Raw genomic sequence first — 13,004 nt, 5'->3', positions numbered from 1 at the left:
TCCTACTGTTCTTCTCCAAATGGGCTAATGAAGACTGGCATACACCATACAGCCAAATCTCATATCAAATTCCAACTTCCATAGGATCCTTTACGTGCACACCAGTGTGTACACAGGACCTTGGTTTTTCATCCCCGTCTGCACCACTGACAAGGGGGTGGGTGGGGAAGCTCGCCGGTAAATCACAATAAACATTCTCTGCCAATACCGGACTCGAAAACAGGACCTCCCGGTTAGCGAGTCAACGTCTTACTCACTGTGGTTCCCTTATGGTGGTTACAGGTAAAGACCACTTAGACTGGGTTTTACAAACTATCCACTAAACAGTTCATACAGTGAATAGCCGGGATACCTCAGGTCACATATAGTAATATAAAATATAGGCTGCCAGGCAACTAAACAATTTGAAAAAGATCAGATCATAATTAAAGCCTCTTAAGGTGTGAACAAGATTTCATAACAGGGTCGAATTTGTTATTCTGAAAACTATAAAAAATTGTTGAAAATTAAAACCTCTATTCTATGGTACTAAAAAGATTTAGCAACAAAGGGTAATAACTCTGGCAATTATTATTGCAAATCACTAACTATCAAAAGGATTCTTCCTTTTAATAGAATAGACAACTAACATCAGTTTCAGAAATATCACATCATAATCAAAGCCTCTTTGGTGAAGATAAGATTTTGTGAAATAAAATGGGATTTAACGTCTTACATCGACTGGGCAAATGAAGGCAGGCATATGCCATTAGGGAAATCTTGCACTACGATCTACTCTCATTTCGAATTCCACTTATCAAGGGTTGTTTTGCATGCATGCCAATGCATACACGGGACCTGGGTTTTTCGTCCCCTCTGAATGACTATACATTGTCCCTTGCCAGGCCCTCAGTCTGCACCACTGACAAGGGAGAACCAAAGTAGAAATTCCAATGAACTTTCTCGGCCAAAACCAAGATCAAACATGGGACCCCCAGGTTAATGAGTCACTGTCTTACTCACTGAGCCACCGAGGCTCCCACAAGATTTTGTATATAGGGAAATATGATGTTGGATTATCATAGCCTCTATTTTTTTTTAATAGAATGTGAATGACAGATTGATAGCAATATACAACCACAACCTTACACACTGGCAGAGAGTTTCAGCAATCACTCCTAAAACTTATAAGTATTCAATCAAACTTGCTCTTTAGAAATTTCTTGAGGCATCCCTTAGAATATCTCAGAAAAATTCCATGTCAGAAATGCTAATGTACAAATAGAGTTTTAAAGGATTTTATTCTTCCTACAAAGAATAGGACTTGAAATAGCTTTGATGACAAACTGTTTAGGTTTCCATATAGATCAATATGTTTACAATTAATGTCAGTTAAATAAACACTTTTGGTTAAGATGACCTCAAAACCTGTTCTTTCTCAAAAAGAGATAAAACAAAAATGAGCACATCCAAGAAAACATTGATCTTTTTATCAAATTTTTGTATTTATCAAAGGCAATTAGTTCACCAGAAGATAAGAGATTTCATAGAAATTTTGTACTTTTCTGAAAATTAAATCCCAACATAAACATATTGCATATCCAGCTTATTTGTCATTTTCTACTTTATTCTTCCTTCAAATATTTTTACTAAAAACATATTTTTATAAAATAAGAGGTTAAATATACCACAGACAGCATATAGTATAGATACTGTATGTAAGACAAGTTATATAGAAGGATAACTTGTGTTTCCCTTTTGCGTTTGTCAATTCCCTTTCTTGAAATCATCATAACGCATCTATCGTAGCAATGATCTCTGAGTTAAAATTATATTTGGAACGTGTTTAACCAGTTCAATCACATATGTGATAATGACTGAATTAAATATGGTCCTTTAAGAAGTTAAATGCTACCTATCACCAATAAGTCCAATTGCATTCATTTATGGTAGAGTATTGATTGAAAATACAAATTTATGTTAACACAGGACTCTTCAAGATGCATTAACTTTTAGAAATACTGCTGCAACCTGTGTAAACTTGGGCTTCTTTTGTTATTAAGTATTCACAAAATTAATAAATTAATAAACTTACCTTCAGTCAAATTGTAACTGTATATAGAATATTTTGTTTCCATGATACTGAAATCAGTTTTCTATAAAACACCCTACTTCAGGGCAACATTTACCAGCAAATAAAACTGATCTACATGTGGCCGCATAGTGGTGCTTTTATCTGTATACCCTCTTAAAACTACATGGTATAGTCCAATATCAGTGATCTGTCAAGAAAGAAAAACAGATTTAACCATTTTTGAACAAATAAAAGGGGCACTGACATAACCTTTACAAATGAAGATAAGGAAATGTCAGGAACTGTGATTCTTTGTTATATTAAATATGAGAAGGATGCTGTACCAATAATAATAGTATAGTCTTAAATAAAACTAGCATTAAGTAGGCTATCGAGAAACATGTGTGTCAAGTATTAACAATACTCAAATTACATTTTAACTTATTGTCTTTAACGCTCCATTATATACAAACACACAAAATTTGTTCACACATTATTTTTAATAACATGGAATTGTTTTCTTTTAATTGAAATATTTCTGCTGTGAACTTTAATAACAAACAAAAGGTTTTGACAATGTAAATCATAAACAGGATACATGATATAAGGATGAATATGACAGCACATTATTATAGTATACACAGAATAAACAATTCATTGTAAAAGGCTTATTAAATCCATTAAATGTATTCTTTTCATATCATCACATTTTAATATTTCATCAAAGAAAATTGTTTCAATGGCATTTAAGTAACTGAAATGGAAATAAACAGGTCACAATTACTATTTCTTACTGAGCGTGAGAAGCCTATTCTTTACCACACTCAGTAATAAACATTAATTGCATTCCATAGAATTGTGACCAGTGTATTTTCATTAAAGAACTGTTAATCATACAAAACTCCACATGTGACATGGTTATAAATGTCAATCAACTGATTCGAAAGAAAATTCATGTATATTTACAAATACTGTATATGTTATATGGTAAACCCTAGAATGAAGGAGAGGGTGGGAGAGAGAGAAATGTGGTTTAATGTCCACTCGACACAAACTAGGTCATTTCGGGACTAACATATGGTTGAATTTTATTTCAATAATTTGCATGCGCGTTGGGGTCTTTAGAAGTCAGAAAACACTAGATGACCTGGAGAGAAAAACAACAAGGTTGAACAGGCGACCCAACTCCGTGTCACGTACAAGCGGGGAATCAAAACCACGCCACTTGACTCAATGATAGACCATTCGGCCACTCAACCACCTAGAATGAAGGTAGCAGAAGCTCCTGTAAAATCATCTAAGTATCTGTTTCTCCTTTGAAGACCGTTTTATCTCTTCTTTTTTGGGGACTCTAAAAATGGTTTAACTTTATACCACAAAAAAGAAAATGTTTATTGTCATAAAATGACATATTTGGTATTTTCAGAATGACTATAATATGTAAATTAACATAGTAATATCAATTGACTACCTCAATAATTTTATGTGGCAAAAAAAACATTCTGAAATCCTGTATTTATGCTAAAATGTCAACAATATTTGTCTTTCATATCTAATATTTTATAAACTAATACAGATTTGTACAAATAATTTGGTATCACGTCATCCAAAAGTTCAAACAATGCTATGTCAATTCATGACGATAAACAATTTATTGAATTGGTTTAAACATTTCCAATTTGAAGTGGTTTAAACAGATACCATTTGGGGAACAAGAAACTCTAATTGGTCTTGCAGTGAACATCCTGGTTTCTATTGGTAATATATGTGTTAATAAAATATGGATGGACATATTCTAATATCTTTCTTCAAATAGTAATCAGAGCTTCTCTCCCCCTTATAGTCCCAGGTAAAACTATAGGAAAACTTATCATTTATACCAGAGGAATCCCAGCATCCTAATGATAATTTTATACAAAACATCACTCAGTCTACTTAAACGATGGCCAGTTTTGATTTCAACCTTGCAGTAACAAGAAAATCTTTTAAGTATTCACTAATAGGATTAATACCTTTTCAATTTTTCTTGATGCAGCTAAATTTGACAAGGTATGCTTAAGTTAAGGTCTAGTTTGTAAGATCGGCAAAGTGAATAGGGTTTTTTTTTTCTTGTGCACCTAGTCACTACCATTTTATATGTACATTGCTTTTCAAAATTTATTTTTTACCCTGATCTATTTAGTTTTCTCATATTATTTTCAATGAAAATGACATCAATGTGTGTTATAGTGCTAACCACATGTCTAGGAAGTGCATTGTGCATTCAGATATCTTGTTTTCTCTTACTTCTTTTATGATAATTTACAAATAAGAAAAAAAATAGATGAATATTTTGCTTCATAATATTTGTTCCTGTCTGTTTACACATGTGTGCAGCAGATCAGAAGAATGGTTGTACTTCTTTTGAGGCCTTTCTACTAATTTGATGACTTGAATGAACCAAGTACCCTACCTACAAAACTGAAGAAAAACGTTAAATAAATAGTCAGTGGGTACAAAGTTGATTTTAGCCAGACCAATAAGAGATTAATTTAGTGAGAGAGAGAAATTGTGGTTAACGTCCACTCGACACAAACTAGGTCATTTCGGGACTAACATATGGTTCAATTTTATTTCCATAATTCGCTTGCGCGATGTGTCTTTAGCAGTGGGAGGAAAACGGAGGACCCGGAGAAAACCCACGAGAACGGACAGGCGACCCTACTCCTTGTCACGTACAACCAGGGAATCGAAACCATGCCAGTTGTCTCAATGACAGAATTTATGATACAGCGCGCACATGCTAACCATTCGACCATCCACCGCCCGATTAATTTAGAGATGCATTTTGGAGAAGGAGAAGACAAAAAGACAAAGTCAAAATTTCTGGGCATCGTGTACAAAATTTGAAACTTTTTTTTTCATGTTTTGTGAATTTTGGTTTTTTAGAAATATTAAACAAAATAAAAACAAATTTTTTTTCTGGTTATATATTGCCGTCACCTCTGTGGTCCACAATTCCTTGTCATCCTATCCTTTATACAAGGTTACATTCCAAAGAATAGAGCTACATGCCCCTTTCTATGAGGCCAACTGTATTTTTAATCCATTACTTGAGATATTTTGTTATTTTCAAATATCAAGAAAAGAATTTGAATTGTTTTCTTTATTCAAGGAATCCATTGCACACACAACCACATTACTTTATGCAAAGAAGTCATTAAAACTGTCGAGATAAGAAAAGAAAGTCCAACAATCTTATTTGAATTTACCAAACAATTGGGAACAGGTTCGGCATTAATCAACACTTTGTGCATATATTCTAAGAAAACATAAGTCCATAAAAAAATAGCAAATCTCTATGCAATAAATCTTTTATCCTCGAAATACATTTTATCAATTTAAGAAGGAAAGGTTACACCCCATCTACGGTACTTAGGTTGTTTTTTTTTTCATTGTGCAGTTGCCGCCTTTTTTCTTAGCATGTATAATGTATATCAAAATTAATATTTTTATATTAATTAACAAAATGAAGTGTTTATTTAGTAATTAGAGTAAAATATATAAATACATTCTCTGAATTCTTAAAATGGGTGGAGTCTCAATATTATTAATATGAAATATTAAATAAACTGTATCACTTAAAAAATGTTATCATTTTAAAGTCAAGCATGTACATGTAATGGTGTTCCAAAACAAGTCAAAAGAAGAAATTAAATATATAGTAATAAAATAGATTAGATGTTTAACACATTTTGTTAAAATTGACTGGTGTCTTTAAATTCCCATCGCAAATGTACTGTATATGAATGTATAAGAAGGAATCTATGATGAACAATAAATGTATTAAATGAGAAGAGAAAATATGGTAAAGATGAAAGAGATCTCTTGATATTATCATCCCCTTCACCTTTTACTCATATTAGTAGAGTTTGACATTTAGTAAGCTAAAGTGAGTATTATATAAGTTTAATATCATAGTACACAGACACAGTCATAATATATAAAATATTCCACTATGGACCACTCATATTACCTGGACAGATGTAAGTAATATATCATTATATAAACAACTTGCACCTACATCGAACAAAACATACTAATATTACCTTTAAAAAAACTACAGCTTATTATATTGAAGATGGAAATGTAAAATAATTTGTATATATATAATCATTGAAGTTAGATAATAACCAAATTTTGAAACCTGATATTTCAGTGCAGGTGGTAAATAGAAGCTATTTTGTTCTGATTGCTTTTCTAATTATTATCAGTCTACCATTTCCATTTTACAGTTAAAAACACAACTTCATGATGTGTCATGTGACAAAAAATCTTACTTCATGTTTGTACAATGTGATACAAAATGTACTCAAGGAACAAACAGTTCACAATGCAATCTAAGCAAGGAGAAAGAGATAATGTTATCATTGAAAGCACACTTCCTGCCATGATGTTACTCCAGTTTTGTACAATGTGATACAAAATCTACTCAAGGAACAAACAGTTCACCATGCAATCTAAGCAAGGAGAAAGAGATAATGTTATCATTGAAAGCACACTTCCTCCCACGATGTTACATAAAATTTAATCATGGAACACAAAGTGCTGTAATATGACATAAAATCTAATTCTAACCTTGAAACATACATTTAAGGAAAAGTACACCATGTGACATAAACTCAAATTATGGAATACACAGTACACGATGTGACATAAAATCTAATCGTGCAATACACAGTACACCATGAGACATAAATCGCCCTTGGTGGAAGGGGACGTAAAACTCCAGGAATGAACAAACATAAATCCTGGATTAAACAGCACACTCTGTGACATAAGATTTAATCCTGGAATAAACAGTAACCCTGAGACATAAATCCTGGAATACACAGTACACAATGTGACATAAAATCTTACCATGAAATACAAATTTCTAAACAACACCTATCAATACATTTTAGTCAATAATTCTTCTTTGTATTGTCTGTTCAGTTTATCTTTAAAGTTCCACAATGAAGGTTAAATACAGAGTTTAATACAAAACACAATCAAAAGTACTTTTATGAAAAACATTTTAGTACAAAGATTATTCATTAAACATACATTATGCAAGAGCTAAATCTGTCTATCGCAGGTCTTTCTTTGCGCCTGAAATGTTATCTAAATTATTAATTAGTCATTAATTAACCTATCCAGACCATAGCCTGCGATCTTTAGTGGATTATGAGCCGATTTACTGCATAACTTTCCTTCATGATTTAACGATTAAATGGATAATCCAAACTATGCTGTTTACTGTACTGACTTTAGTAATGATGATCGAGGCTAGGCGGAAATTTCAATCGCTTAGTTCTGGGTTCATAGTGGATCAATTTGAATGAAATTTTCAGCAAATTGCCTTTACATTATCTAGTTTATAACTATTATAGTGGGAACTGCCAACTCGTTATCGAATCTCCCATAATGTATCTTTAATATAGTACATATTTTTGATTTTGAGATATTTCTGAACGATGAGGCCCGTTACCCACACTGTTAAGTATATTTCACATTTGTATTGTAAATGGTGGTTAAAAAAAGGTGAAAGTTTCACTAGTTAGAATAAATAGTAGAAGTTGTTAAATAAATATAACAGTTAATCTGAAAACATAACTTGTCAAATAAATGCTCTATTGTCTTGGTAAATGTTTAGTTACTAGAACTCATTGACACTATAGGCTAGCAACAACCCTGATTCAACAAACAGAATAATAAGATCTTGTCCAACCTGGTGCCATATTTGACACACCTTGCTATTATAAAAATACTGCACTCTACCACAAGTTTAATACCATGACAATTGTGTGTGGGCTTGTTGAGGACAGTCTGAGATGTCAGATATGTTATGTACAAGCATTATGAAAATTCCACATGTACTATGTTCTGTGGAATACTAAGTTTTTTCCCCGCAAACGACAACCAAATATATTCAGCTTTACCCTGGACAGGATATCTGGTAGAGGGCAAGTTCAACAGTAGGTGTTACTAGAAAGTTTGGAAACATGGCACATATACCACTGTACATGGGGACTTGCATGTGTCATATCTGTTGATGGTACTTTGTGTGCACTTTCGTGTTTATTCCTGTGTTCGGTCTTTGCTCTATTGTAATATAACCCCACCCTGAGGAAGTTCCTAGTAACTCATGATTCATACCTTAACTTTCCTCCAATCAATTTTCTTCTGTTTACCATACACTCGAAGCTTTTAATAATAAATGAAATGAAATGGAGTTTAACGTCCTTCTGTTCTGCTCCGAATGGCTAATGAACTTTTAATAATAAGCTTTTATAGAATTAGCATATCATGTCATTAGTTCAAAAGGTACGAAGGATATGATGTAATAAGTGGTGAACCTATTTGAAGTATGGCTGCCTGTTGCTCGATTATGTCTAATTAAGAACTAAAAGAAGTGAAATTTAACAAAGACATACACATAGTCCACACTTAGACAATGTAGTGAAATGATATGAGCAAAAATTAATCCATATGATGTTAAACACTTAAAATATCTGTGAATAAAGGGATTATCTCATATAAATAAAATTGTTAAAGTCTAGACACTTAAACATAAACAGCTATTGGCATATCAAGTGTACTTATAGCTGTTTACTATATATGAGTTAACAGAGTTGATGCTATCCTAATTGCAAATAGATTATACTGTCAGACTATCTTAACTAGTTATTTGATGTCTACTTGGGTTGCTATAATATTTGTCCTGGTTTCATTTTGATAACTTACACATCAACACATGCAATTTATCATGTAAAGCAGATTGTTTGTAATCTGTTAATAAACTAATTTCTACTGATTACTTCATGATCTGTCTAAAGCATTTGAACTATGTTAAAAGTGTTTTCAATCTGCTTTAAATGATGTAAGAGCAGGAGACAAAGGTCATAATAGGAATTTAGTTTCCAACCAAACCTAATCATATCAATGAAATGTTATAATCTTTTAAGTCAAACCTCAAAGTAAAAAGTACATTGCAGACATGAGTGAATAGAAATGTACTGGCATCAAAATAAGGTCTTAAATGATTCCCAAAAATAAATTAAACACAATGTGACCACAGTCAAGTGATAACTGACAACTAAATGGAAAACAGACCATAATTAAATAAAGAACCATGTCGGTTGCTGGTTAAATTCATGTCAAATAAGCTGTATCTAGTGTGAAGAATGGCACAAAAGTGCAAAATGTCAATAAAAAGATCACAGATGTACATCATGTATCTTTGAAAAGTTGAGAAAACTTTCAATCAATGTTTAATTTAAGGTAGAGAAGAAATACATGGACAATTATTGAGAATTTCCATTCAATGGAAACAGTGCTACAGTACCCAATACAACCGTAAATATTGTCAATATTCTGATTTCTAGAGACCACTCTAAAGATCCGTCTAAGTCCTCTCATCTCATTGTATCAAAATCACAGCCAAACTGACAATAATTTCATGCTTACATAATAGGACGGGTAGTAAAGTTGTCTAATGTTAGACCATAAGTTCTGTCATTGATTCAAGTGGTTCGGATACAAAGCTTGTATGTGACGAGAGGCTTTGCCTGCCCAACCTTGTGGGGTTTTCTCTTGTGTCCTCCCGTTTCCTCCCGTTTCCTCCAACTTCTAAAGTCCCCTGTATGCACAAGTGAATTTTTGAATAAAATTGTACCATATGTTAGTCTCAAAATGACATAGTTTTCCCAATTGAAAATATAACACCATTATAGATCTATAATAAAAATGAAATGCAACCAAGCACTAATTTGGATAAGATAGATCATTCTCACATGATCGAATTAATGAACTGTTAAAATTCAACAGGGAATCTGTTGAAGGGCAATTTGAGCTATTTATATTACTAATCAAAACTGCGATTTCACTATGTAATAATGGAAACATCTGAAAGTATTATTCTTTGTTTCTTTTTATTAAACCAGTTCGAAAAACTTGGTAGTGTGTATATATACAGCATTACAATTTCCTTCATTATCTGTATATCTAGTGCATATTGTTACATGTATTGTCTGTATCATAGGCCTGTAGAGTAGACATCCTGTTTATATTACAGACCTACCAGTAAGAAACAACAAACCTAAGGCAAATACAAACCTTATAAGATAAGCTAGAAGATATGATTGATAAAATACTCATACCGTAATAAAAGGAAATGAAAGAAATCGTATTAAATTAAAACCTTTAATACTTTAGTACATGATGTATTCCAAAATCTATTTATGCAACACAATCTTTTATCATCAAATACCGACTTACACTAAAAAATTAACGATATATTGATTCGACATGTAAGGTCTAAATTATATAATCATTGGTAGTAAGAACCTATGTTCAAACTTAAAATAAAAAAATTTATATCTGATCTTATCTACTCATTTCATTGTCAGATTCAGTCTATACATTCTTTGAAGAACAACTACTTTAGGAACTATGAAGGCTTAAGTGAAGGCACTTACCAATCAATATATACTAGGCCACTCTAGGCCCAAGTAGCACTTAACAGTATATATACATGTAATATGTCCTTTAAAGCTCACCTTAAAAGCTTCATAATGCAAGTAATTATGTCAACCTATACTTTCATAAGAATATAACAACGTTATGTGCCACAGGTGCATTTCAACGTTGGCGATTTACGTCCCTTCTCCGTAAGTAGTCGTAACTTTCTTTCCACCAATAAAACTGCTGCGACGTCATTTTAGTCCTTCTGTCCATATTCTTGTCTATATTTCTGTGAGCTTAATCAATGCAAAAAATCAAAATACTGTCCCGGCTTTGATTCAGTCGGATTCAAAATAGGCCCTTCAATAAATGTTCACGGACAAAAAATGGCGGCGGGCTTCTTACATAGCTAGCAACATAGATCAATGAAATTTAAAGTCAACATATCTTTGTAAATACTGAACAGAATTCAACAATTTGGGAAAGATATTCTTATTAAAGATTCATCTTTCATAATATTGTAGTTTACTAGTGATTCCTTTAGCACTAATATGACGTATTAATACTTAAACCATATGGATCTTATAATATATTATTATAATTTCCAAGCTTGAAGCAATGAAGTGTTAATGACGCTTTAACCTCACTTTTTGAACCAATCATGCACTTAAATACAAATTCAGTTCTTCAGGAAATTTCCCAACCAGTGGTGTCACACTGAATGGTCATAGCTTACATGTGTTAAGAAATAGTACCGCTACTTTCAAGAATGATTTACAGGAACTTTCTTCGAAAAGTACTTTGTGGCATGTGTTGTTATAACTTGATTTAAAATAAAATGTTGGATGTTATTTATTCTTAATGTACAAACTGATGAGATGAAAATAACCCATTACATACTTATTTATTCATTTACAAACATATAATTTTAATACATGTATGATACATATTGGCCTTAAATTTGCATACTTTTTATCAATTCTAGGCATATCACTAGACTATATTACTTTAGTGATTTACAAGATCTGCATGTAAATATACATCTACCAAATAACTATTTTTAAAATAAATACATTTATTTTGTGATCAGTAGTGGAATACCGCGTTTTATCAGTGAAATAAAAGTGTTATTCCACTGGCTAGTTGTTTTTACCTAAAATGATTGTAAAATCGTTAAAATAAATAGAACATTTGTCATTTTGTTGTGAATAACATATTTTATTTCATCTCTAAGCAAGGAAACGTTTATATTTTCACGAATGCTATGCATTCGTGAAAATATAAGTTTTCTTGCTTCTCGATGAAATAAAATATGTTATTCACTCTAAAACGACAAATATCCTCTATATATATGCATTCCGTGAAATAATTTAGGCCTAGCATTTCTGAACTCTTTCAGTCAAGAAGCAATTATTTTCCGGGGAAAATCCTAATCCATCTCATTGGTTTTATCTCCAAAAGAATTTAACTGCTAACAAAAATTTGACACACGGTCTTACAAAAAAAAAAATTGTTTTCGAATCTCATCACTACAATAGGAATGCTGCTTGGGATGAGGCGTGGAAATAACAATATCCCAATTAAACTGTTTTAATGTAACCTGTTACAAATTGCACTTTTTAGTTGAATTTTGGTTACACAACTTTCATTTGTAACACTTTCTTGAACAATTCTGTATCTGCCCATTAGTTAATAACTTTTTATAACAGAATAATACATGATCTGAGATAGGCTATAGACCTACTTAAATTAACAGTATATATATACTTATAGGGACGATCTCTAAACCACAGCAAAACAATTTCCTCAGTGGATTATATGTGATAACTTGTTGCAGATAATACATCAACTATACTTCTATAAATTATGATATATTCATTCTTCTTACAAAGAAAAAAAAAGCAGAACTGACAAAAAGATAAATGGTTCTAACCCAAACAAGAACATTAATAATTGAAAATCGTGACGTGACAGTGAGAAAGTGAATGCCACTCAAACAAGAGAAATTGAAAACTTACAAAAGTTGTTAAAAGCTACAATAAAGCAATAAGCATTTATTATTGGTAATACTCGATTAAAGTTATTAAGATCACTTACGGCGGATTGCTGGATAAGTTTAAACGTCCCTCTTTGACAATCTGTCATATGATATGCTTCTATAGAAATTGATAACAACACTCATTCATGACCCGCCATGCGTGAAATTTGATAGCACAATTAAGGGAGATAACTACATTTTATTGTTCCGCATTTCAAAAGAATTTCCAAAAGTGAAATGTTGCTCTGTAGTTTAATATTGTCGGGTTGTGCCATTGGCATTTAAAGTAGCTAAGTCTCTAACTCAGTATCATCCAAAGTCTTCGACGTTGGAAACACGAATTATTGTCAACTTAAATCAACATCGATGTTATGATATTACTGGGAATGATGGGCTTCTCTTATCCCATATTTAAGACAAAATAAACAT

General features: G+C 32.1%; 1 protein-coding gene across 1 annotated transcript in view; it reads right to left on the bottom strand.

Annotated features, from left to right (window-relative positions):
• The window catches only part of LOC126810810 (chondroitin sulfate N-acetylgalactosaminyltransferase 1), a 32,850-nt gene extending 20,119 nt beyond the window's left edge, over positions 1-12,731 (bottom strand). The window contains exons 1-2 of the mRNA XM_050536093.1: positions 12,635-12,731; positions 2,075-2,261 (exon numbers count right to left, since the gene is read on the bottom strand). The gene's annotated coding sequence lies outside the window, so the exon portion shown is untranslated. The remainder of the gene's footprint in view (positions 1-2,074; positions 2,262-12,634) is intronic.
• Positions 12,732-13,004: the final 273 nt, after the last annotated feature.

The sequence above is a fragment of the Patella vulgata genome, chromosome 2, assembly GCF_932274485.2.
Source record: "Patella vulgata chromosome 2, xgPatVulg1.2, whole genome shotgun sequence".
In the NCBI taxonomy this organism is placed as follows: Eukaryota; Metazoa; Mollusca; class Gastropoda; family Patellidae; genus Patella; species Patella vulgata.
This window is presented reverse-complemented; position numbering and strand designations above follow the sequence as displayed.